This window comes from Otolemur garnettii, unplaced genomic scaffold (assembly GCF_000181295.1).
Source record: "Otolemur garnettii isolate 467f Iridium unplaced genomic scaffold, OtoGar3 scaffold00023, whole genome shotgun sequence".
NCBI classification, from domain to species: Eukaryota; Metazoa; Chordata; class Mammalia; order Primates; family Galagidae; genus Otolemur; species Otolemur garnettii.
Window position 1 is genome coordinate 5729302 of NW_003852418.1, and position 24136 is coordinate 5753437.

Sequence of the window (24136 nt, forward strand, 5' to 3'; positions counted from 1 at the left end):
GGGAGCATGCGCGATTAACGCTGGTGAGACGGTATCTCACAGTTGCCTAAGACCAGCCCTAGGCTTGATGACTTGCCAGGAGGATTCACAGAATTCAGCACAGGGTAGAGCTCATGCAGTGAAAGACACAAGCTAAAACCCACAGGGGAAAGAGGTACATGGATCAAAGTTCGCAGAAAACCAGGGCAAAGCTTCCAGAGTCCTCTCGGGGCAGGCTCACAGGACACAGTTCCTCCAACAATGAGCTTTGACAACACATGTGAAGTGTTGTCTACCCGGAGAGTTCATTAGAGACCCAGTGCCCAGGGTTTTTATCAGGGGCCAATCACATGGGCACCCTCTGCCTGGCATGTATCCCAAGTCCAGACTGCCAGAAGGGAAGAGGGTGGTCAGCACATGCCATGTCACTTAGTTCATCATGGTGAGCCCCCCTCCTCTGTTCTGGGACTGGTGGGAACACTCCCGGCATCCACGCTCCCAGAAGCCAGACACGGAGCAAGCAAATCTGCAGGCAGTCTCGGGCCTGCTGTGCTGACTCTTTTCTGAGGTTCAAAGCTAAAGTTACAAAAGAGAGAGGATGGTTAACAAGTGGGACAGGCTAAATCCAGCAAGAGTGGAAGGCCCGGTGCCCAGGCATGGGATGCCGTACCCTGTGAAGCCAAAAGCAGGGTAAGAGAAGCAGCTTCGGGTGCAGTAGCCCAGAGAGCTGGTGGTAGGATGTAGGGGAGCTCCCCTGACAACTGATGCCTTCTCTGAGAAGAGAGAGACACCTCTGCCAGGCATGGAGAGGGAATTGGTGGGCCCCAGGAGAGGCAGAAGAAATGACTGAGCCCCTGCAGGCATGGATGAGGCCAGGCACCCCACATTCATGGAGGCTACATACTTAAGGTCTGGGGGATCCTTCTCCCACAGCATCCAGCCACCTGATGAAAGAGGAGAGAAGAAAACAGGCTGTGTCCATCCAGCTGTAGAGCCTGATGTAAGAGACAGAAGGGAAGGGCTTCCAAGAAGGAGAGCAGTGGGTGTGATGACGTGGGATTCAGGCACCCTTGGGAAGGAAGTGGCCACAGAAGGAACAGAGGAACAGTAATGAGGGCTCCTCCATCAAAAATGGACATGTAGCTGATAGCAGCAAACAGACCAGGCCAGGTGGCACCTAGAAGTCCCAGTGAATGCATGAATGCCTTTTATGGCACCTTGGGCAGGGGGTCAGGGTTCTTCTTGTACATATATGGTAACAAGAAACTCTCCACCTTCCAAGGAGGCCATTGCCCTGCCAGCCTACCTACTGCTACACGAGCATCTGCCTGTTGGAACTTTTGGATCCTGGTTCTTCCACCCACAGCTACACAGAACAAGGACCCAGGTTGGAGCACCACATCCTCACTACATCCAGGCTGGTACTGGGGAGCCATCCATTCTTCCCATCCACTGCCAGCATTCAGTGCCCTGTGCACCAATGGCTCCAAGATCTAACATTTCAGCCACTCTCTAAGCTTCAGTGTCAAATATTCCACTGCTCATCAGAGACCCCACCACCGTATCTCACGGGCACTCTCATGCTGAATGCAAACAAACTCAAACACATGGCACTGGAGGATGGACCCTACCCAATTCCCAGTCGGTGTCATCCTCTGCTCCCTCCTCCCCAAACACCCAAATATCACCTGGTGATTCTTCTATCTCGGGGGTTCTCCGCCACTGAGTGTCCTCTGTTCCCACTGCCATGACTCCAATTTGAGAACACCCTTGTCCCTCTCCCAGATTTATTATTGCTCTCAAAGATGTTTCCCAGCTAGTCTCCCTTCCACCATCTTCTCCTCTTTGTCCTCTTGGCACAGGTGCAAAGTGGACCTTTCAATAGGCAAAGTCGGTCACAACATCACTGCTTAAAACTCATTAGTGGCTCCCACTGCCCTGAGGATACAGTCATAATAAGTTACCCCCTGTGCTTCTCTGTAGGATGTGACCATTCAGCTCTCACACTCACTTCTCAGCTCTATGCTCCAGCCACCTTGAACATGTGGTTCCCTCAATGTGCCATTCTGGCTCATGTCTCAGCCACTGTGAGGGCTGTTACCCTGCCATACCCTTAGCCCCAGCTTCTATGTGAAACACCAGACTTGTCTTCTCATGGTTTCTCTTGCTGTTTTGGAACTTTCTGTTCACTTATCTGCCTCCTTCCAGAGTCTCTGATTACCAAGAAAACATGTCTGTTTCACTCACTAACATCTCCCTCGTCCTGACACATAGAAATCCCTCAATAAATGCATGTTGAAAGAAAGCAAGAATTTCCAACTACCAATCACCTCCAGTGATCTGTTCCCTATACTTCTAATAATGCATCCCTAAATGACATAGGCACTGAAGTCACCAAACGTCCCTGTAGATGCACATATAATTTACCCTTGACAAGACACCATGAGGTTTTTCCCATTGCCAACTATTAAACCAAGTCCTCCATCTCATACCCAAGCAATGTCCCCAATTTAAATACTTGCTGCAAGAGTTTCTTATCAAGACAGAAAGAAGGGAAACCCATTTCCAGGATGAAAAAGGCAACGTGAACCAGTTCAGCTTCCATTTATATCTGGTTCAGCCCTGGTTCACAGATTAATTTCTGGCGCCAGGATCTGTGACCAGATAACAGAGACTCATACAGAAAAGCCTTCTCCAAAGCCAGCAAGAATCACTCTTTTCACAATCGTCCATCTTACAATGTGTCTAATTATAACCGAATAAATTACTTCTGCCATTCCGCAGAAATACTTAAAATAAATAGCTCTCTTTCCTTGAATTAAAATCACAGTCTTTTGTTCACTGTTTTCTGTTCCATAATGCAACAGAGCCTGTTGATTAAAGATCATTTATAGGACTTCATTTTCAATCTACTTTATGATATCACTCTAAAATACTACCCCCCCAATACTCAGCTGCAAGGAGGGATAAGAACTACTGGAAATTGGCTCTTTGAGACTTTTTGATGAGAAATGAAGTTGTGGATGTAACTCTCAGAGAATGAACATGTATTAGAAAAGTCTATTTTAATAACGATTTGGTTCTTCCTTCTGGATTTTTTTTTCTCGACCTAACATTCTATATTTTTCTTGAGATTACAACATAATCCCCACTGACATACTAAATATTACCTCTCTGTATTGAATGGATGACGCTCAGCGCTCAGACAATAAATCAGTTTGAGCTAACACAATATGCCAACCAGTCCCACTAAGCCAAATATTTGACGAAAGACACACAAACTGAAAGTTAGCAAGGCGGGAACACTCTGGGAATTATGTCCTGAATATCAACCATCTCTGGACCCTACACAGTAAAAAAGAAAAAACAGATGGTCAAGGAGGCCCTCTGGGAACGCACATGATGAGTCTGCGTCCAGAGGACACACTTAGTCAATTCCAGGAAACAAGGTGGAAAGAGCCAGGGACAAGGCCACCCTCCAGACATCACTGGACATCATGACAAAATAAAGACTCCTCAGTTCTGAACCAATAGTAAAAATAATCCCACAAAAAACACATAAACGACTGTTGTTCTGCAGTGGTACAGAAATAAACACCATATCAGCGAAAAAGACTGTCAGGGGGAGTTAGCACGAGGCTAATTATGCTGACACCTCAGGGACCCTCATTTCCAACGGTCCCTTTCAAGGTCCTATATTTGATTTTGTATTTGCAATGCTGTATTCTTTTTCTTAAAGTGGGCCCCCTAATTGTGTATGCTTCCCCAAAAGCTCCTAGAGCTGCCCTCTGCGTCCTATGGCACAAGGATTCTAAAGGAGACTTTCAGAGGTGCTCTCAGCTGTCATTAGAATGGGACTATATTCACATGCCATCCAAAGTCCCCTAAAAAGAGGACAGAACCTCTTCAGCCAGCACCTAGACCTTCTCACAGTGGTTCAGGTGAACCTTTCAGACTCCCGTCTCCCTGCCCCCACTCACTCACCTTTCCCTGAGGCACCAGGGGCAACCAACCAGTTTCACCCACGATCCCATCATGTTTTTCCATAGCTGGGACTTCCTCCAGGCAAGTTCCATCTCACGTCCTCCCTCCCTATACTGCTCCTCCTTCAGAACCCACTCAAGGGGCAGCAGCTCGGGACGTCCCAGCTAGGAGCTTAGAACCTGCCCTGAGTCTGAACTGTGGCTCCTTCACTTACTAGAAAACCCCCATGTCCTGCTTTCCTCCCCAGCAAAATAAGGAACAATAGTTCTCCCCCCAGGCCCCTCCTGAAATGGACACGAGAATAAGCCTTGTTGCCAGCCAGTGTCATCATCATCATCATCATTCTACGTGACACTCAGCCATAAATCCCCTGACAGGTCGTTCTACCTCCCCTAGGAGACCAGGGACTTCTCAATGGCAAAGCCAGAAGCCTGTGCACAGAGCTTGACACTGTGTGAATGTTTGCTGTGCACACGAAGGATGAAGAAATATTTATATTCTGACCAACAGAGATAAAATTCAATAACACATCCCACGGCCTCTTGTTTGCTCACATTTTAAGTCTGTTTTGGAGAATGTGATGACGGGGGAAGAAGACGAGGGACCGGGAAGCAGACACAGCTCTGTGGCACGTGTCTCTGTGTATTCCTAAGAGCATTCCTGCTCCACCACAGACCCGCAGAGCCCAGAGCTGCTGGTGGTCTACAAAATAGATCTCCCAAGAGCAGCTCCATCCATCTACCTCTGTTTGCAGACAAACCTTCAAGGGACCTTAAGTTCAAACTCCTTTCATCTAGTCTAAGAGACACCCAGAGCACAGAACTCAGCACTCTCTCTTTGGTGATAAACATACACACCATTGGACCCATCTAGAGCCCTCTTATCCAGTCAGAAAGCGTGAATAATCCTACAATCCATAATGAGAGTCTAAATCTACAAAGACATCTTCAAGCAAATCAAGGGCTGTCTGTGGAAGGGGTAATAGGTGTAGTATTATACAAGTTCATGCACGAGACCTGAACAGTGATCACTGGCACTTCCACACCCCCAGGCTGGTGGGCAAGGGAGGGTCTGCCTGCTATATATACCCTCAGCCCCAACTCGACACAATCGATACATCCTAGAATATACCTCACTTGTCCACACCTCACTGCCCTAGCACATCCCTGCCTGGAATGAGATCTCCCTAACCCTCCAACCTATCCCTGGGGCAAAATGTATTCATCTCAATAATGTCTCTCTATCCCTTCCAAATTTATCTCCACCCAATGAGTCCTTCTGGACCCCCTTTTTTAAGCCCTCCCTCGTCACATGATTCTTTCAGTACTTTTGTCTATATGCCTCTCACCCATCATAGTTCATCTCTGTAACCCCAGCTCCCAGCAGAGCCATGGATGCACACAGCAGGTGCTTTATAAATGTCTAATGAATTAATGATTCAATGAGAACTCTCCCGGAGATCACAGACTTAAATTATGTTTCACAAAACTTCTGAGTTTCCTAAAAGAACGTGTGCTCCCACCCCGTGGGTCACTGGTCATTAGCCTCAAACACATCACACATATTTGCAGGAGGAGGAAAGAATAGGTAAGTTGAATGATTTTAGGAAGAAATTACCCATCGCAGAACTATTCTGGAGGTTTAGGTGCACCACTGGTATAGAGTTCACGTGCCTCAAAAATGTACTGTCTGCTGCCTTTTTTTATAGGCAAGAAAAATAAGGCAGCAGAAGTGAAGAAATAAAATGGATTTCACTCTCACCTCCAAGATTGCACATCAGTATCGTCTGCTTGAGAAATCTGTAAAGTGCCTGAGGTAGGTCAGAGATTTTTTTTTTTTTTTTACATGTTGATGTGATATTCTTACTTTTACGAGACAAATTAACACTGCAGAGTACTGGGAAAAAGGGAAAAATATCTTGATTCATGTTCTTTTGGAATGCAGTTTGCTTTAATTGTTTTCTCGTGTAATTACATACGTTGCCGATGTAATTACAAATAATACATGTATTTCATTTGTGCAATTACAGAACAGCATATAATTTTTAAATGTGGTATATTTCTTTCTCCCCAAGATCCCTTTGTGAAGGAAATTATTTATCATTTCTAAAAATATGCCCCTGTGCATTATGTTTTAATAAAGTAAAAAATTAGTAAATATTTGCCTTCCTTTTGTATTTCAACAAAATAAACTTTGTCATGAAAATCTGGGTTTAAAAAGGCTCATTACATGCTTTGAAAAACTGCTTGCGCTAGGCTAATTCTACATTTTGGAGAAAAGCCAACCAAATATTATGATTATCAAGAAAGGTAATTATAGGGGAACTACTATGTGCAAGTCACAGACCGGGGGATTTCTGGAAGGCCTGGGGTAGGGGAAAATAATCCCTCCATCAACTGGTGAAGAACAGCCCATGCTGGAGTTGAAGAGGCAGATGACAAAGTTGGGTTCTGTCCCTTATCAGCTGTGAATCCAACAAGCAACTGAACCTCTCAGAACTTCCATAAGGTGGAAGTAACATCCTGCCTCACTCATAGTGCAGGTGCAAGAATTAAACTTGATAATGTACTTGAAAGGCCCTAGCACATCGTCACTTAGCAACCAGTGGGTACACCAAGTGGCAGGTGGTTCTGGCTATAACAGCATAAATCATAACCCTCATGTACCCTTGTTGTATTTTCACCTGACCTGGTGCACCACATCCATAACACTGTGGTCTCCCATGTTCAAAGGTAAAATGACAACAACCTGAATTCACCCAGAGGAGGAGAATTGGTAAGGAAGAGAATTTTTCTGGGGAAGAAACATGTGTATGCCCTTCAGATAGGGAGGGAAATATAGAATCATAACCTGCCTAGATCAGAACAGAATTTCTACATAACCCTTGTCTAACTCATGACCCATATTTAGGTTCTGTTGGATCCACATGATAGAATGTCTTTGTTCTAGAAACTTAGCCAATGGCTAGGCGCAGTGGCTCATACCTGGAATCCTAGCACTCTGGGAGGCCAAGGTGGATGGATTGCTTGAGCTCAGGAGTTTGAGACCAGCCTGAGCAAGAGCTAGACTCCATCTCTACTAACAATAGAAAAACTAACCAGGTATCATGGTAGACACCTATAACTCCAGCTACGTGGGAGACTGAAGCAAGAGGATTGATCACTTTTGCCTAAGAGTTTGAAGTTGCCATGAACTATGATGACACCATGGCACTCTACCTACCCAGGGCAACCTACCTTAGCCAACATTTAAAATTAGGAGATTTCCCATTAAAAAAAAAAAAAAAAAGCAGAATTTACCCATTCTTGTGACAATGGGATGCATGGGCAGGACTGGGCCCAAAATCCTTCATGGCAAGAACTGGCTGGGACCAAGGAGAGCTGCCCTCCAGCTGGCCACACCCTTGAGGCTGCCCTCTCCCGTGTTTGTTACCTGCATAACTATGGCTCCTCCAGGATTAGAGAAAAAATGCTCAGTGGATCTCCAGACAACACAGAAGTGATCACTGAAGCACTGTGGTCTCCATGACCAACTAATGGCTTTTCATCCACTAGAGCCTGTGAAGACAGCTTTGACCTCCCAGAAGCCATCATCCCAACTACTGTCCTGACACCCACAGGGCCTCAAATAACTGAAGCTCACTCGGCAATGGGGAAAGAGGAAGCATTAGAAGAAAATCATGACAATGGTGGTACAATGGAATGGTCTGCCTCCATTGTTAATCTAATGTGTAAGGCAGGAATAGACAGATCATACTTGGTCTGAGATGTCCTCAAGACACCTTTCTAATGGCCGGGTGTTGGTGGCTCACACGTATAATCCTAGCACCCTGGGAGGCTGAAGTGGGTGGAGTGCTTCAGCTCAAGAGTTTGAGACCAGCCTGAGCAAGAGTGAGACCCCATCTCTACTAAAAATAGAAAAACTATCCAGGCATAGTCACCTACACCTATAGTCCCAGCTACCTATAAGGCTGAAGATGCTTATACTCAAGAGTTTGAGGCTGTTGTGAGCTGACACCCACAGCACTCCACGAAGGGTGACAGAGTAAGACTCCATCTAGAAAAAGGAAAGAGACAGAGAAGGGAGGGAAGAAGGAAGGAACAAACAAACGAACGAATGAATAAAGAGAGCTAAGAAAAGATTACAAATTAAAAAGAATCCTGATCAGAAAACTGAGAGCCTTAGAAAGTTTTAGTAATTCATCTCAGAACTGGGAACAGAATCCAGCAACTCTGAGTCCAGGTGTGAATAAACCAACCATGTAGCCTTACTTTCCTAAATGCTTCAATGAATAGAGGCATTGAAATTGAGTCTCATCAAGAACTGGAAGAGCAGTAAGCTTGATGAAGTGCAACTCCAAACCCTCCTGAAGATGCAGGAGAAGGATGAGCATGCCCACCTGGTACAGATCCATCCCCATCTCGAGACAGCAAGAGTCTAAAGAAACTGAAATGTCTTTTTACTGTGACATTTGGATGAACCTTTAAGGATTCCACTCTGGATACATGTCTCATCATGGAAATAATTCTTCCCACAAGAACAGAACTGCTCAGAAAAATCCTCTGTCTCATCTTGGAGTTTGACCACAGGCTCAAAGACTAAGTAAATAAGTGCTTGACTACATTTTTAAAGAATTAGCCAAGAGAAAATGTTGAAAGGAAATCTACCAGAATATAAAGTGGCTAACTATGTGGTAGGATCACAAATACCGTATTTGCTCCCATCCTTTCTTCTCTGGTATCTGTGTTTTCAGAAGCAGGTTTTTATTACTTATCTAAAATAACCTATAGACAAGAAAAATTAAAATATGTAAATTAATTCCATGTAAGTGATGGAGGCTCAGTCAGGCATCTTATCCTGACCTGGACATCTGGACCCAAGATCTATCCCAGTACAGCTCAGCCAACTTTTCCCCTCTCTGTCCCCTGCTAGACCAGGGCAGGCTCCCCATGCCTTGCCATTCCCAATGTATTCCCCAATCTAAGTGGCAAGGTCCACAGCCCATAGGAGGTACTTAATGAACATTTTAAATGAATAAATTCATAGCGTCTTATATTTTGTCACATTCCTTCTCAGGGTCCATCAATGTAGAAGATGATGGTCAAGGGAATGATATTTCTTAGAAGAGACCATACAATTAATTACCCTTGTAACCTCAAAAATCATATTTTAAATCAAATCTGCACAAGTGACAAGTAGGAGATATAAAAAGTGGCAGTCTCCTCAGCCTCTTAATTACGTACTATATATCAAACTTCTCCCAAGCTTTGAAAATGTCCCATTTAACATCTTACACTTGGCATTCAATTCCAAAACCTGAAATGGTGATTGTGTTACTTAAACATTTCCTTGATTTTTTTTTTAACTCACTTGTTCCCCATTTTTATCCTTCAGCCAGGTTTTATCTGTTCCCTGTTTCCCTCCTAGGCTTTTGTGTAGTGACGAAGAAAATTTAGGGGAAGGTTCATAATTGTTTAAATCCAAATATCTTCAGTGTCTTACGACTCAGGGCGTTTATCTCGTGGCAAACATCAGTGCACAGGCAAAGCCATGTTGAAGACACAAATACAGACTCCTCCCTCCAACTATCCCTCTCCATGAAACTGAGTCCTCGAGATACATATTGGTGACTGATATGTGTAGTACGAGTGAAATATTGTTTAAAAATTATGTGTGTGTTTATATACAGATGTGTTAATAAACCCACAGGAAGAAGTCAGAAAGGATACACACAGAATAGCAAATAATAATTAGCCTTGCATGGGGCAAAGTGGAAAGGCCAGTGGGCTAAGAAGGTAGGAACTTTGACTTCTTATTTTATATAATTCAGATAAGTAGGGTGAAGGAATTGTGGATAAGCTGTATTTCTTGTTCTATCACTTATTTACCAAAAATAAATGTATATGTGCAAGTATGTGCCTGTATAAAGCTCAGTTCCCTGCCCTTGGGATAAAAACATAGTGTTAAAACAATTCCAGGACCCATGTTACACATTATTACATTTGAAGACAGCAGAGACTCTCTATGTAGATACATTCCCATCCTATGTCCTCCAGTGAATGGAAGCCAAATTCAGACAATGCAGTCCTCAGGAAAGCCTCCATAAAAACCACCTGCCACAGTGCCTCTATTTGCTCTATTTTGTTTAGGGCATTACATAAAAATATTAGAGAAATCAGTCAATGCAACTGCTACAGGGTGGAATTTCTAGAGAGGCCAGCACCAAGCTTAACACAGAGAAGATAAAAGGATGAAGAAATTAAACTATGCAGATGAGGTTCATAGCCTGGAAAGAGGAGGGAGAAAAGCCAACCTCTCTGAATCAGGTGGCTTATGAAAAACACTTCTAGAGATGGCTCTATTTCACCTCCAATAAAGGGAACAGCTGTAACTTCTTTTGTGATGAGAAAATAACCCGTTTCTATATCCTCAGGTCTTTGGGGAAAGGACACACCAAACTCTTAAAGCCAAGAATACTGTCCTACAGGACAGACATTCCTCAAAACTGATTAACTCCCTTTACAAATAGACTGTTTTCTTCCAGTAGTTTCATAGATTGGGTCTTATATTTAAGTATTTAATATATTTTGAGTTGATGTTTGTATCTGGTGAGAGACAAGGATCTAATTTTATCCCTTTGCATGTGGCATGTGGCTATCCAGTCTTCTCAACGCCAGTTAGTCAACAGATTGTCTTTTCCCCATTGTATGGCACTGGCAACCTCTGTCAAAAATAAGCTGGCTATAAATCAATAGATTTACTTCTGAATTTTCTGCTTTGTTCCATTGGTCTAAGTATCTGTTTTTATGCCAGTACCATGCTGTTTTGGTAACTATAGCTTGGTAGTATATTTTGAAGTCATGTGAGGGTAATGCTTCCAGTTTTGTTCTTTTTGTTCAAGACTGTTTTGGCTAGTCAGGGTCTTTTGTAAATCCACACAAATTTTAGGATTATTTTCTCTATTTCTGCAAAGAATATCACTGGTATTTTAATAGGGATCACATTGAATCTGTAGATCGCTTTAGGTAATATAAAACTACTCAATGAAAACATAGGGTTAAAGCTCTATGACAGTGGTCTGGGCAATCACTTGTTCAATATGACCTCAGTGGCACAGACAACAAAAACAAAAGTAGACAAATGAGACTGTATCAAACTAAAAACCTTAGGGAACAATCTATCGCGTGAAGAGACAACTGACAAATGGGAGAAAATATTTGCAAACCATGTACCTGATACGGGGTTAATATCCAAAATGCTATATAAGAAATTCAAACAACTCAACAGCAAGGAAACAACCCAATTGAAAAATGAGCAAATGACCTGAGTAGGCATTTCTCAAAAGAAGACATGGCTAGCAGGTATATGAAAAGTAATGCTCCCTACAATTAGGTCATAGCTTTCATATGAAAGCTATAAATTAGTTTCATAATAGGGCTGTGTACATTGGATACTTTTTCTTCCATTTCTGTGATACCTGGCTAAGAAGAACATTTTTCAGCTCCATCCATGTAAACATGAAGGAGGTAAAGTCTCCACCTCTATGGTTTATCTTACAAGGGTACAAGTGAATCTTTCTAAAAGTAGAATATAAACATCTTAACACAATAACTAAAAAAAATACACAAAGGCTATGTTGACCAGTTTGATGAAAATATTTCAAATTGTATATGAAAACACCACACTGTACCCCATGATTGCATTAATGTACACAGCTATCATTTAATAAACAAAAAAAGAAAAGAAATGCTCAACATCACTAATCATCAGGGAAATACAAATAATGAGATATCGCTCACGCCTGTTAGAATGACTGTATCATCAAAATAAGGAAAAGATGGGCGGCGCCTGTGGCTCAAAAGGGTAGGGCACCAGTCCCATATGCTGGAGATGGCAGGTTCAAACCCAGCCCCAGCCAAAAACTGCAAAAATAAATAAATAAATAAAGTCTATTTAAAAAAAAAATAAGGAAAAGATAACAAGTGCTGGAAAAGATATGAATAAGAGAAAACCTTACACACTGCTGGTGGAAACACAAATGAGTATGGACATTATGTAAAACAATACGGAGTTTTCTCAAAAGATTGAAGACAGAATTACCATATGACCTAGAACTCCCACTCCTGGGCATATATCCCAAGGAAATGAAATCAACATGGTAAAGAGAGAGCCCTACTCCCAGGTTAGCCAAGATATGAAATCAACCTAAGTGTCCATCAGTGGATGGATAAAGAAGATGATGTGTGTGTGTGTGTGTGTGTGTGTGTGTGTGTGTATAATGCAATAGCAGTAAACCACAAAAAGAACAAAAACCTATCACTTGTGACAACATGAATAAACCTCAAAGACACTATGTCAAGTGAAACAGACCAAGCACAGAAAGACAAATACCAACAAGTCTCATTCATATATGGAACGTAAAATAGTTGGTCTCACAGAAGTGGAGAATAGAAGTAGAGAGGCTGGGACAGAGGGGTGGGAGGTGGGGAGCAGGTGTTGTCAAAGAATAATAGTTACAATTACACAGGAGAAACGACTTCAAGAGGCCTACTGGAGGCAAGAGATGTGAATAGAACCTTCTCTAAGGAAGACAGACAAATGGCTAAAAACATATGAAAAAGGGCTCATCATAAGAAAAAAATCCTCATCATCCCTAATCATCAGAGAAATGGAAATCAAAACCAGCCCGCGATATCACCTAACCCCAGTGAGAATGGCCCACATTACAGGCTCAAAGCTGCAGATGCTGGTGCAGATGTGGAGAGAAGGGAACACTTTTACACTGCTGGCGGGACTGCAAACTATTACAGCCTCTTTGGAAAGAAGTATGGAGAACCCTCAAAGAACTCAAATCAGATCTCCCATTTGACCCTCTAATCCCACTACTAGACATCTACCCAGAAGAAAGAAAGTCATTTTCTCATAAAGACATTTGTTCAGGGGTCCTCAAACTTTTTAAACAGGGGGCCAGTTCACTGTCCCTCAGACCACTGGAGGGTCAGACTGTGGGCCCTGGGACGAGTCGGCTGCTAAGCAGGACAGGCAGCGGTGGCAAAAACACCCAGCAGGCCAGATAAATGTCCTCGGCGGGCTGCATGTGGCCTACAGGCCATAGCTTGAGGACATCTGTAGATTGTTCATCACAGCTCAGTTTACAATCGCCAAGATATGGAAACAATCTAAACACTCATTAACTCAGGAATGGATTAACAAATTGTGGTATATGCACACCATGGAGTACTATTCAGCCATAAAAAGGGTGGTGACTTCACATCTTTTGTAACATCCTGTAAGGAATTGAAACACAGTCTTCTTAATAAAGTGTCACAGAATGGAAAAGCAAGTATCCAATGTACTTAATACAAATATGAAGCCAGTAGACGATCTAATACACACCCACATAGGAGAAAAATTAATTTCAATTCGAGTTAGGGGAAGGGGTAACCAGGAAGAGGGAGGGGGTGACCTCATTGAATGGGCATGGGGTAGGGGTGGCACACCTTTTGAGTGTGTGACATAAGAGGGATTCTGCCTAACAAAATTTATATTTTGACCTGTCAGTTGTACCCTCACATTAACCTGAAATAAATTTACTTTTCAATTGAAAAAAGAGACCCACCGTACAGCATGGTCATCACAGTTAGTGAGGATACATTTTAGTATATTGAAAAATGCAAAGAGAGTGGATGTTGTGTTCGCACCACAAACATGATAACCATGTGAGGAAATGCATTTGTTAATGAGCTAGATTTAACCATTCCACGATGTATGCAAACTTCAAAACATCATGTTAGACAGGATAAAATGCATACAGTTTATGTCAGTTTCAAAAACAGAAAATCATTCAAATAAATGTTTTAAATGTAAATTTCTTTCTCATTCTTCAGAAATGAGCAGCCTAAGCCCTCAGCACAAGACTTCCACGTGTGTGAAGACATCACGTCCCCTGCTAGTTTCCTCTCTTTACAAAAAGAATGCCTCTTCCCAGTCCTCCTCCCGGGGAGCGCTTTCAACCCTGTCTGGTGTTTGATCTGAGCGTCTTTACACACCACCCTCACCCGCTCCCAGCAATGCTGAGCTTCCCCAAGGTTTAGGAAGGCACAGAGAGTGCTGGGAGGGACCCCATCCTGGGCCTTCGCTCTTTGCTTCTGGTGCTGGGAAGATGAAAGTTCGTGTGTTCTGATCGGGACTGGGGACAGGAAATAGAAAAAGTGAATGAACTCCACTTGCATCAAGCCTGAAGTCCCACACATCACAGACCCTCAGAATTAGGAATTGCAGCCTCGGAGGGTCCGTGGCAAACATCCATTTCACAGACAAGGAAACTGCGACCCCAAAAGGGAGCTGGAGGAGCTCCCGTGGTTTCAGAAGGGGACTGGAATCCAGGGTTCTGAGCTCAAAGAGCTCCAGTGACAGATGTGTGGACAGATGGCCAGATGAGAGGGAAGGACAGAGAGACTCACAGGATAGTGAACTAGCATCTTGCTATAAAAAGCTGACCAACAACACTCTCCTCCCAAAGCAGTGCTGTACCATGGCATGTGTCCTGAGATCCCATCCAGCCATGTTAAAATGCCCCACCATGGCGTACAATGGAGAAAAAGAGTGAATGGGTTGCTCCAACCCAATAGCTTGGATGGGGGGAGAAGGCTTAAATCCTTTCCTCTCTTGTTTCTGATCAGGCAGTGGGAAAAACTGCTGCCGCTAAACTAGAGCATCCGGGATGATGGAGAGACACCAGCACAGCACCCTCCCCTGGCTCTTGGTTGAACCTTTTGAGGTTTGAGGAGGGATGCCCATGCCGATTGTCTCCTTGGTCAGGACTGAGGCAGAGTATATAGGCCAAGTGGGATGAATCACTTATCAGAAATCTCCTGCTCCCTCATTCACACATTCAACACCTACTTACTGAACACCTGCTGTATGCCAGCCACTGTCCCAAGCCATTGGGACACAACAATAAAACAAACACACATCCCTCCCCTCTTGGGTTTACATCTTACTGGGGACAGAGAGCGCAAACAGACAACCCACAACAAATATAACAAAGTACACTGGACAGGAGGAGCTTTAACTGACCCCCCTTGCCGCCTTCCCCGCCCCGGGGCCAGACTGTAAGTGGGGAGGGGATGTGTACCCTGCCGTGTACTGGGAGGAGGCTTATTCCAGCTGCAGATCAATTCATGACTGGTCATTTCTTAGGGTGCTACCTTTCCCTCTCAAAAGGATCCTGGTTTGGATGATTAAGTTATCTGGGCATCTTATCGAGAAGTATGCATTACGACCCCAAGGAGGTGAGGGAGGGAGGTAAACAGGTGTCTGTGAGGGGAACAAATACAGTGAAGCCCCCAAGGCAGAGCTGAGGTGTCCCAGGAAAAGCAAGTGACTGGGTGAGGGGTGCAAGAGCTGGGCAGGTTATGAGGACCCAACAGTCATTATAAAGTCTGTGGTTCCTTAAGGACTGTGGTTTTACTGAGCAAGACAGAGCGACCTGGGAGGGCTCCCGGCAGAGGAGCAACATGATCCAATTTTGATTTTAAAGGGGCTGCTCTGGCTGCCCAGAGTAGATTCTAGCAGGACAATGGCAGGACGATGAGCAGGTGTAAGTGTGGAGTTGCCATCAATAGGCCTGGGGAAGGCTGAGGGTGCGGCAGGTTTGGATAATCAGGAGTTCAATTTCAGACAAGCTGAATATGAGACGTTTGTCAGATATACAAGTGGAAATGCCACACAGTTAGGCCGGCAGGAACTCTGGAGAGAGTTCTGTGCTAGGGATACAAAGTTGGGAGGCGTTAGCATGAGAGCCATGCTAACCAACATCAGGCCTTCAGTCCAATGCAAAGCAGGCCAAATTATACGGTAGCTGCCTATCCTTTTATCTCCTAATACCACAGACCACATAGCCAGACCCCACTCAGGCATCAGTGGAGAGTACATGCCCCAGGGTCACCCCACCTGAGGGGTGAGGAAGCTAAGGCCCTCATATGCCAACTTCTGGGCAGTCAGAGCTACCAGGCTCCCCAAGGGGTATCAGCATCTCCTAAAACAATTCCACCCCATGATAATCCAAGTGCTGACCAAAGGCGACTTGTATATGAACAGGCAGCCAGTTGGGAAGTGCATTAGAGTCAGGGGTCAGAAAACCCAGAAGAATCTTGGCTCTGCCAACTGTGTGACCCTTTAGCTATGTGTCCTCGGGCAAGTAACTCAACCTCTCTGATCTCAGTTCCCTCACATGTAAAATGCTAATAATAGTATCTTTCTCATAGGTTTATAGTGAGCAGTAAGTGACAAAGTCTACCTCAATAGCTGAGCACAGTGCCTAGACACAGCAATTGCCCAGTAAATTTCAGCAAAATGACCATTTCATTATTATGGTGATTATTATCAGCATTTGACTGTATGAGCTCTCCCAGAGGCAGGGCTGGAGATAGAAAAATGAGAGAACAAATGGTTTATTTGGAAAGTGATCCTAGGAAACACTGGGTAAGAAGAGGGGAAGTGACGAGTGAAAGGGAAGAAGCCAGAGAGAAAGTGATCTCCTGTCATTCCACCAAGGTGGGCAATAAGCACTTACTCCATCAGGGAACTCTGGGATCAGTGGGGAGCACACGCCTCAGGGCCACCCCACCTGAGGGGTGAGGAAGCTATGGTCCTCTTATGCCAACTCCTGCCTGTCACTAGGTGGGAGCTGCTTGTGGGGAAAGGGGTGGGAACTGCTCACTACTCTCCAGCTTTGGAGAAAGTGACGCAGCGGAAGTCGGTGGGAACACACCGCAGTGGTAAGGCCCCGAGGATGCAGGCCGGGTACCCACCTGTGTCTATAGCATCATCATTAACGTGGCTTCGATGCCTAACTCTGGGGCAGTTCACCCAGCTCCTCTGAGCCTCAGTTCTCCATCAATAAAACGGCAGGAACAACATCTCCCTCGAAAGTGGAGATTTCACAAAATAATGTTTGTCAGAGCACCAAGCCTGACGCCCGCCTCAGAGAGTTTCAGTTTCCTTTCTCTTCTCCTGACTCCCTTCCCACGTAAAGAGAAAAGCTGACTTCCTCACAGGTCACGCAGAACATGCCTTTCAGAAGGGCATTTTCTGTTTTACGGCATTGTTCTCTGGCTGCAGAGAAGTCCTTCCCTATAATATACTCTCCGGCATCGATAATGACCTCTCTAAATATTCCTTTCTGGATGACGGGAGTAGAGGTGCTCCAAGAGCCAGGATAGCAATTCGTGTCCCCAAGGTATGTTTCACTTGTTATTACCTCCGCCAAGTCAAGACCTCCTATCTCCAGGGCAAATTGATCAAGACGGAGCCGTTCATAACCCGATTACACCAGAACTATCAAGTGGGTGTTGCTGGGCTGTGACAAAGACACTGGTGAGTTGATCCAGAAATCAGCCAATCCCTCCTGTCCTGTCCCTGCAAAAACAGAGCCAATCCCTCCCTCCCCACAAGAGAAAAAGACCTATCCCCACAGGCCCCCACAGGAAGCAGGCCTGCTTGGTGCGACCCACCAGCACATATAGCAGAAAAGATTCAGGCCCAGGAGACAAGTGCTTATGTGTGAGCAAGAAGCCACCAGCATACAAACGAGCAGGGAGGTCTCCATGCCAGGAAACCCCCACAACGGCCATTTGTTTGGTGTCCTGGGAAAACCGAGCGCCAACCGAGGCCTCGCAGAAGCATCCAACAGCCAGAATAAATCTGAAAGAAGTTGACCAGGCCGAGACTGACCAGGCTTGGTTACCGACACACAAATAAGCCCAGCTGATTAATAACTACTCTCTGTTTAAAGGTAGCAACATCCCAACGAGCGGCCTCTTGCTGTCCCCAAGGAGGTCTTGCTGGCATGGAAAAAATCAAATGCGGTGGTTTCTTTGCACAGGACAGTGCTAAGCATCTCACAGCTGGCATCTTACTGAGTTTTCCTATCAGCCTTCACAAAAGAACATCATGCCCATTTTACCAGTAGAAAAAAACTGAAGCTCAAGGGCCTATCAAAAATTCGACCATGGTGAAAAAGCCCACACTTTCCCACCAGGGGGTTCTGCCTCATGAAAATATATATATTTTTTAAATATGGGGGAGGAGCAGCGCCTGTGGCCCAAAGGAGTAGGGCGCCGGCCCCATATGCCAAAGGTGGCGGGTTCAAACCCAGCCCCAACCCAAAACTGCAAAAACAAAAAATAATAATAAAATAAAATAAAAAATATGGGGGAAAGGAAGAGCAGAAAGAGGGAAGGAGGGAGGGGGGTGGGGTCTCAGTGTGTGCCACACCTTTTGGGGGCAAGACATAATTGTAAGAGGGATTTTACCTAACAAATGCAATCAGTGTAACCTGGTTTCTTGTACCCTCGATGAATCCCCAACAATAAAATACATACAGATATACGTATACACACACACATATATATACACACCAGGGTTTTCATATGCAGGATTTAATGTAACACAAAATGTATTCATTCTATTTGAAAGCCAAAATAGTAGTTACCTTTGGGGTAAAGAGGGGTAACACCTAGGAATGGGTATAGGAGGCTATTGGTCCTCTTTTAATTCCTGGCCACCGTCACTGTCTCATGAGAGTGTCACCTTGCGATGGCAATTTACCAAGGTGGACACTTAGTGAATTTTCTATACATACCAGCTGGCCATAAAGTCCACGTGCAATTTTAAACTGTACACTATTTTAAACCGCACCCAAACTTTGTGGCCACCCTGTATGTTACACTAATGGAGGGATCAGAAAATCACAGCCCAGGGGCCAGCTGCCTGGTTTTAAAAATAAGGTTTTATGGAACATAGCCACGGCCCTGTGTTTATGTACTATCTATAGTTGATACTCTGACCGTTGGCAAAAAAAATTCTGCTCAATTTGGTGTACACTGTTCACAGAACACAGTCCTTGATGTGGGAACACATCATACCTACCTTTTGGCTTGTACTTTTTTAGAAAAACATGCAAATGAGTTTGTAGACTTTAAAAGCTTATCAAATGGCATGAACAGGAACGGGTTTCATAAGAAGGAAGCTATACGTTAGCTTATTAAAAACACGTATAATCCAATGAGAATATAAATTAGGAAATCTGGATAAACTGAGAAAATTAAGGCTATAGAGAAAGGTATTATAGAAATCACCTCTTGTGACATCTTACATATTAATAACCACTAAGATTAGGCTGCAATATTCACTCAGCACTCCCGGACACCCAAACAAAACTGGTAACATATGCAAAAGGTATGTTCCAAGTGTCAGGAAACCAGGCTGAGCTTTAAACCTCCCCTGAACAGTCCAGAAAGCATCGAAGCCTCTGCCTACAACAGAAAACTGGCTGCTCTTGATCAAAAGGCACCTTTTCCCCACTTCTTCTATAAAAAGGCAACTCATTTTTTGCTCTGATGGGCAAAAATACCCTCCGGAGCCTAACTTTCGCCAACTGCCATGTGGCACTGCCCATTCCCATCTGGGCTGGCTGGCACAGAGCTCGGCGCGCAGCACAGAGGACCCAGGAGGGCCCCCAGATCGTGGCTCCATCCCAATGACCTACTTGGGATTAGCACAACATTTTAGAGTAGAACAGTATTTTATGGGTCATAAATATTGCACAGATGTTCCTTATTTACACAGACTCGGTAGATGCTTATTGCAACATTACCATGCTAATATGGTGATTCCTGTTTTCGAAACGGGCGGGCAGGAAGCAGGAAGATGTAATTAAACAAGCATGGTGCACATTTGGGGGGCTTGTTCAATCAAGCAAGACAAAAACAAAAACACATACTGAAACTGCCACCTCTTACTCAGTCTTATTCCACAGCTGACACTTAATGGCAAGAAGCAAACTTTCCACCAAATATCATTTATTGGGATGAGAGAATGATAACTTAAATAATAACAATGGTAGGAATAGCTAGCATTGACTGTGTGATTACTAGGAGCTTTCTACGTGTATTAACTCAGTCCCCAGAACACCTTACGAGGTAGATCTTAGATTTAAGCCCCTTTGACAGATGAAAAAATTGAAGCAGAGCTGGGCTAAGCGACTTCCCAGGGTGAAATATCTTTTAGTGGCTGGACCAGAGTCTGACTCCAAGGCTCTTGTTCTATTAACAACCATTTAACAAGCAAGGGACTTAGAACGGTAACAGCTTTCTGCCAAAGTAAAAACTGCTGTCCCACGCTGGGTCACTAAAACACACAACTAGCCATGGCCAAGAACTATCTCAGTGATTCCAGGCAAACACAACATCACCTCCCTGCAGACAGAGGATGGGTGGTCTCTGTGGTCCATCACTCCAGAGGCAGCAAGCAGTGAAGCCTGCAGGATGAGGTCTGAGGCTGCCTTGATCCCCTCTCCTCCACCACACGTGTTCTGCCTCCCATGGTTCCAACCACACCAAAGGGCTTGGCTTTTCATGATGGCAAGTGGCTCAGCTCAGGCAGCTCTCCTGCCCCCTCCCCTAACGCACTACTCTATAGCCAAGCATCCTTGCCTGCCAGAAACCATCTTTTTTTTTTGTAGAGACAGAGTCTCACTTTATCACCCTCGGTAGAGTGCCATGGCATCACACAGCTCACAGCAACCTCCAACTCCTGGGCTTAGTCAATTCTCTTACCTCAGCCTCCCGAGTAGCTGGGACTACAGGCACCCACCACAATGCCCAGCTATTTTTTTGCTGCAGTTTTGCCAGGGCCAGGTTTGAACCCACCACCCTCAGTACATGGGGCCGGCGTCCTACCCACTGAGCCACAGGTGCCGCCCCAGAAATCATGATCCAGCCAAGTGAGCTGTCCCCTAAAGCTGTCCTTTGCGGCAGTGTCTTACAGCTATCATCTCTGTTTGGTCTGGTGATGGTCAACACACCCATCTGTTCCCCCCAAACCAGACAGAGCTCCCTGAGGACACTGGGGTCCTTCAGTCTGCCTTGCCAGTATATCTGCAGTGGCTGACCCAGAGAGGGAACTCAGCAAACACTGGTGGACCAGAACTGGCTAAGGAGAGAACAAAGACAGCCACAAGGATACCATGCCAGAAGCTATACATATCTTTACAAAGACTTGCCAGGAAACAGTCAACATTCTCTTAGCAGTTTCTAAAGTCTCCAATGAAATGATCTCTCTTTCTAAAGTCTCCAGTGAAATGATCAACAATGAAATGGACAGAGTGCTTGCTTTTTGACACTTCGCCCCATGACACAGATCTTGCTTGGAGGTCAGTCGCAGTCGCCCTTGACCCCAGGCACTGATCACATCAATGTGTTCACATGTCAGGGGTCCTCAAACTTTTTAAACAAGGGGCCAGTTCACTGTCCCTCAGACCATTGGAGGGCCGGACTACAGGCCCCAGGATGAGTTGGCTGCTAAGCAGGACAGGCAGCAGCGGCAAAAACACTGGGCAGGCTGGATAAATGTCCTAGGTGGACCACATGTGCCCCGCGGGCTGTAGTTTGAGGACGCCTGGTCCATGTTGTATAACCCCGAGGCAGAGAATAGGCTGCCCATGTGAGGAGATGGCTGGTTCTTCCATGTTAAGTGGAGAGCTCTGTGGCCCTCACTGACCTGGCCTCTTTGAGGGGGAAGACACCCCGCAATGTGTCCACCAATAGCTCATCTCTCTTACAGGTGTGTCCTTGTGTGTGGAGAAAAAGGGAGAAGAAGAAGAAGATATAAATACATCCATTCCTCAGTCTCTCTTTTAGGAAATGAGTTTCTAAAAATGAGTTACAAATTGAATGTTTGAAATGTGGAACATACAGATCCTCTCTGCCGTAAGAGGGTGGAGTAGAGAAGGGTGTCTGTGGGGAAAGGAGTTTAAAAAAATGCAAAATCTTAATTTTCTTATAAATGTGTCATTCCCCTACCCCTTGAGTCCCCTATGATGTGCTCATTATTATTTGGGATTATATAAAATGATAAAAAATAAATTATAAAAAAAAACCACTTAATTTTGAAACATCTTACCTTAAATTCCAACGATCTCAGCTTACCAAAAATGACACTTCATACAAAGAAGAAAATGAGTTTGTTGCTGGGGGTGAGTCTAGACTGGCACAGGTACAGCATAGGAGCCTCACCACTGAGCTCATTCATTGACTGAGCACCCAGTATGGGCCGGGCACTTTCTAGATAGTAAGCAAGGCAGGATTGCTCCTTCCAAGTGCTCAAAGTCAAGTGAGAGAAACAAACTAACAAGTAAAGAGATAAATACTTTGAGATAGTTGACATAATTAACCTATCAATACAGTCAAGCTAGTGTAGACAGAAAGCAAAGAAGAAATAATTGAGCTGAGTTGAAGGATTGAGCATCTCAAGTTCAAAGACTAGCAAGGGCAAAGTCCTTGAGGTAAGCACAAGTTTTGACTGGTAGAGAAGGAAAATACACACCTTTTCTATAAAAGCCTAAATAGCAATGACTCTCACAGGGCACAATTTCCTCTGGGACTATTCAACCACACCATTGTAGCATGATGGCTGCCATGAATAATGCGGAAATGACTGGGCAGGGCTGTGTTCCAATATGACATTTTTTATGGACGTTGAAATTCAAATTTCATGCAGTCTTCATGTGCTGCAAACTCTTCTTTCAATTCATTATCAACCATCAAGAAATGTCAAAAACCGTTCTTAGTTCACGGACCACACAATAGCAGGTGGCAGGCTAGATTTGGCCCATGGGATATCTTTGCTGACCCTGGGCTAATCTCAGTAGAGTGAGTGAATGGCAGAGAAGGGATGAAAGACATTATCAAGAACCAGAAGCAACAGTTTGGGCTTGGGGCTTTATTTATTCTAAGGGCAAGCAGAGCAATTTGAAACAGAGGAAGAACATGCTCTGATTTGTGTTTTTAAAAAACTACTTTGACAGTTGAGTGGTGATTCTGATGGTGTCATCAACTTCCTTGAAAAATGTGTCGATAGGGAGCGGAACACTGTCCACTTGATTAAGGAGTCCGCAACAAACCATTTCCCATCAAAAGCTCTATGGATATGTTGATTTCCCTCTGTATTTGAATCACTGAAGGTTTTTATGTTTCTTCAATGTTGACTCTCCATCCATAATTTTAAAGATTTCCCCATTTTGCTCTATCGCTAAGCACAGCCTTGAAGACATGGCATTTGAGGATCTACTTCCAGCTCGTCACTCACATTCTGTCATTTGATTTCCTTTCACAATTGAAGTCATCTGACCAGTAACCAATTGAAACTAAATAGACAACAGTGTCTGTTCTTCTGACAGGCTCTATCTTTGCATCGAATGTATTACCATGAGTACCAGCATTTTCACATTTCCATTTTCTACTCATTTCATAACATAAGCGAAAACTGGAGGGAAAAAATCAATCACAGCTATACAGACAAAGGTGGTAGGAGAGGAAAACTGGCTTCGCGGTTGGCAGACAGAGTACAGTGGCTTCAGTTGTTTTCACAAAGTCTAAATTCAATACTGGGGGCCTGGGTGGGGTGGGGAATGTAAATGAATAATGAAGAAAGGTGAAGCCTTTTTCACCCTGTGTGTGATCACCTCCCACTCCTGAATCCCCTCCAGAGCCTTGATTGACCTTCATAGCTAATCATGGACTGTCCTTAGCATTTTGACACTCAACTTAGCCCAGCAACCCAGCTGCAGCTAATCCTGCCCCATCAGAAAGGAAGTGACACCATGTTAGTCCACCCAACACAACCTTTACTCTTGACAACTTCTGACCACTTAAAAATCCAAGAGCTCCTTCATGTTTACATGGATGGAGCTGGAAAATATTCTTCTTAGCAAAGTATCCCAAGAATGGAAGAAAAAGTATCCAATGTACCCAGCCCTACTATGAGACTAACTGATAGCTTTAGTAGGAAATCTATAACCCAATTTTTGCCCAGGAATATGGGGAGAGGGAGGGAAGGGGCGGGTGGAGGGTGGGTGGAGGGAGGGTGATTGGTGGGATCACGCCTATGGTTCATCCTATGAGGGTACATGTGAATCTCTCTAAATGTAGAATATAAATGTCTTTACACAATAAATAAGAAAAAGACATGAAGGCTATGTTAACCAGTTGGATGAAAGTATTTCAGATTGTATACAGAAACAGTACACTGTACCCCATGATAGTATTAATGTACACTGCTATGATTGAATAAAAAAAAAAAAAATCCAAGAGCTCTCCGCTCTTGTGAG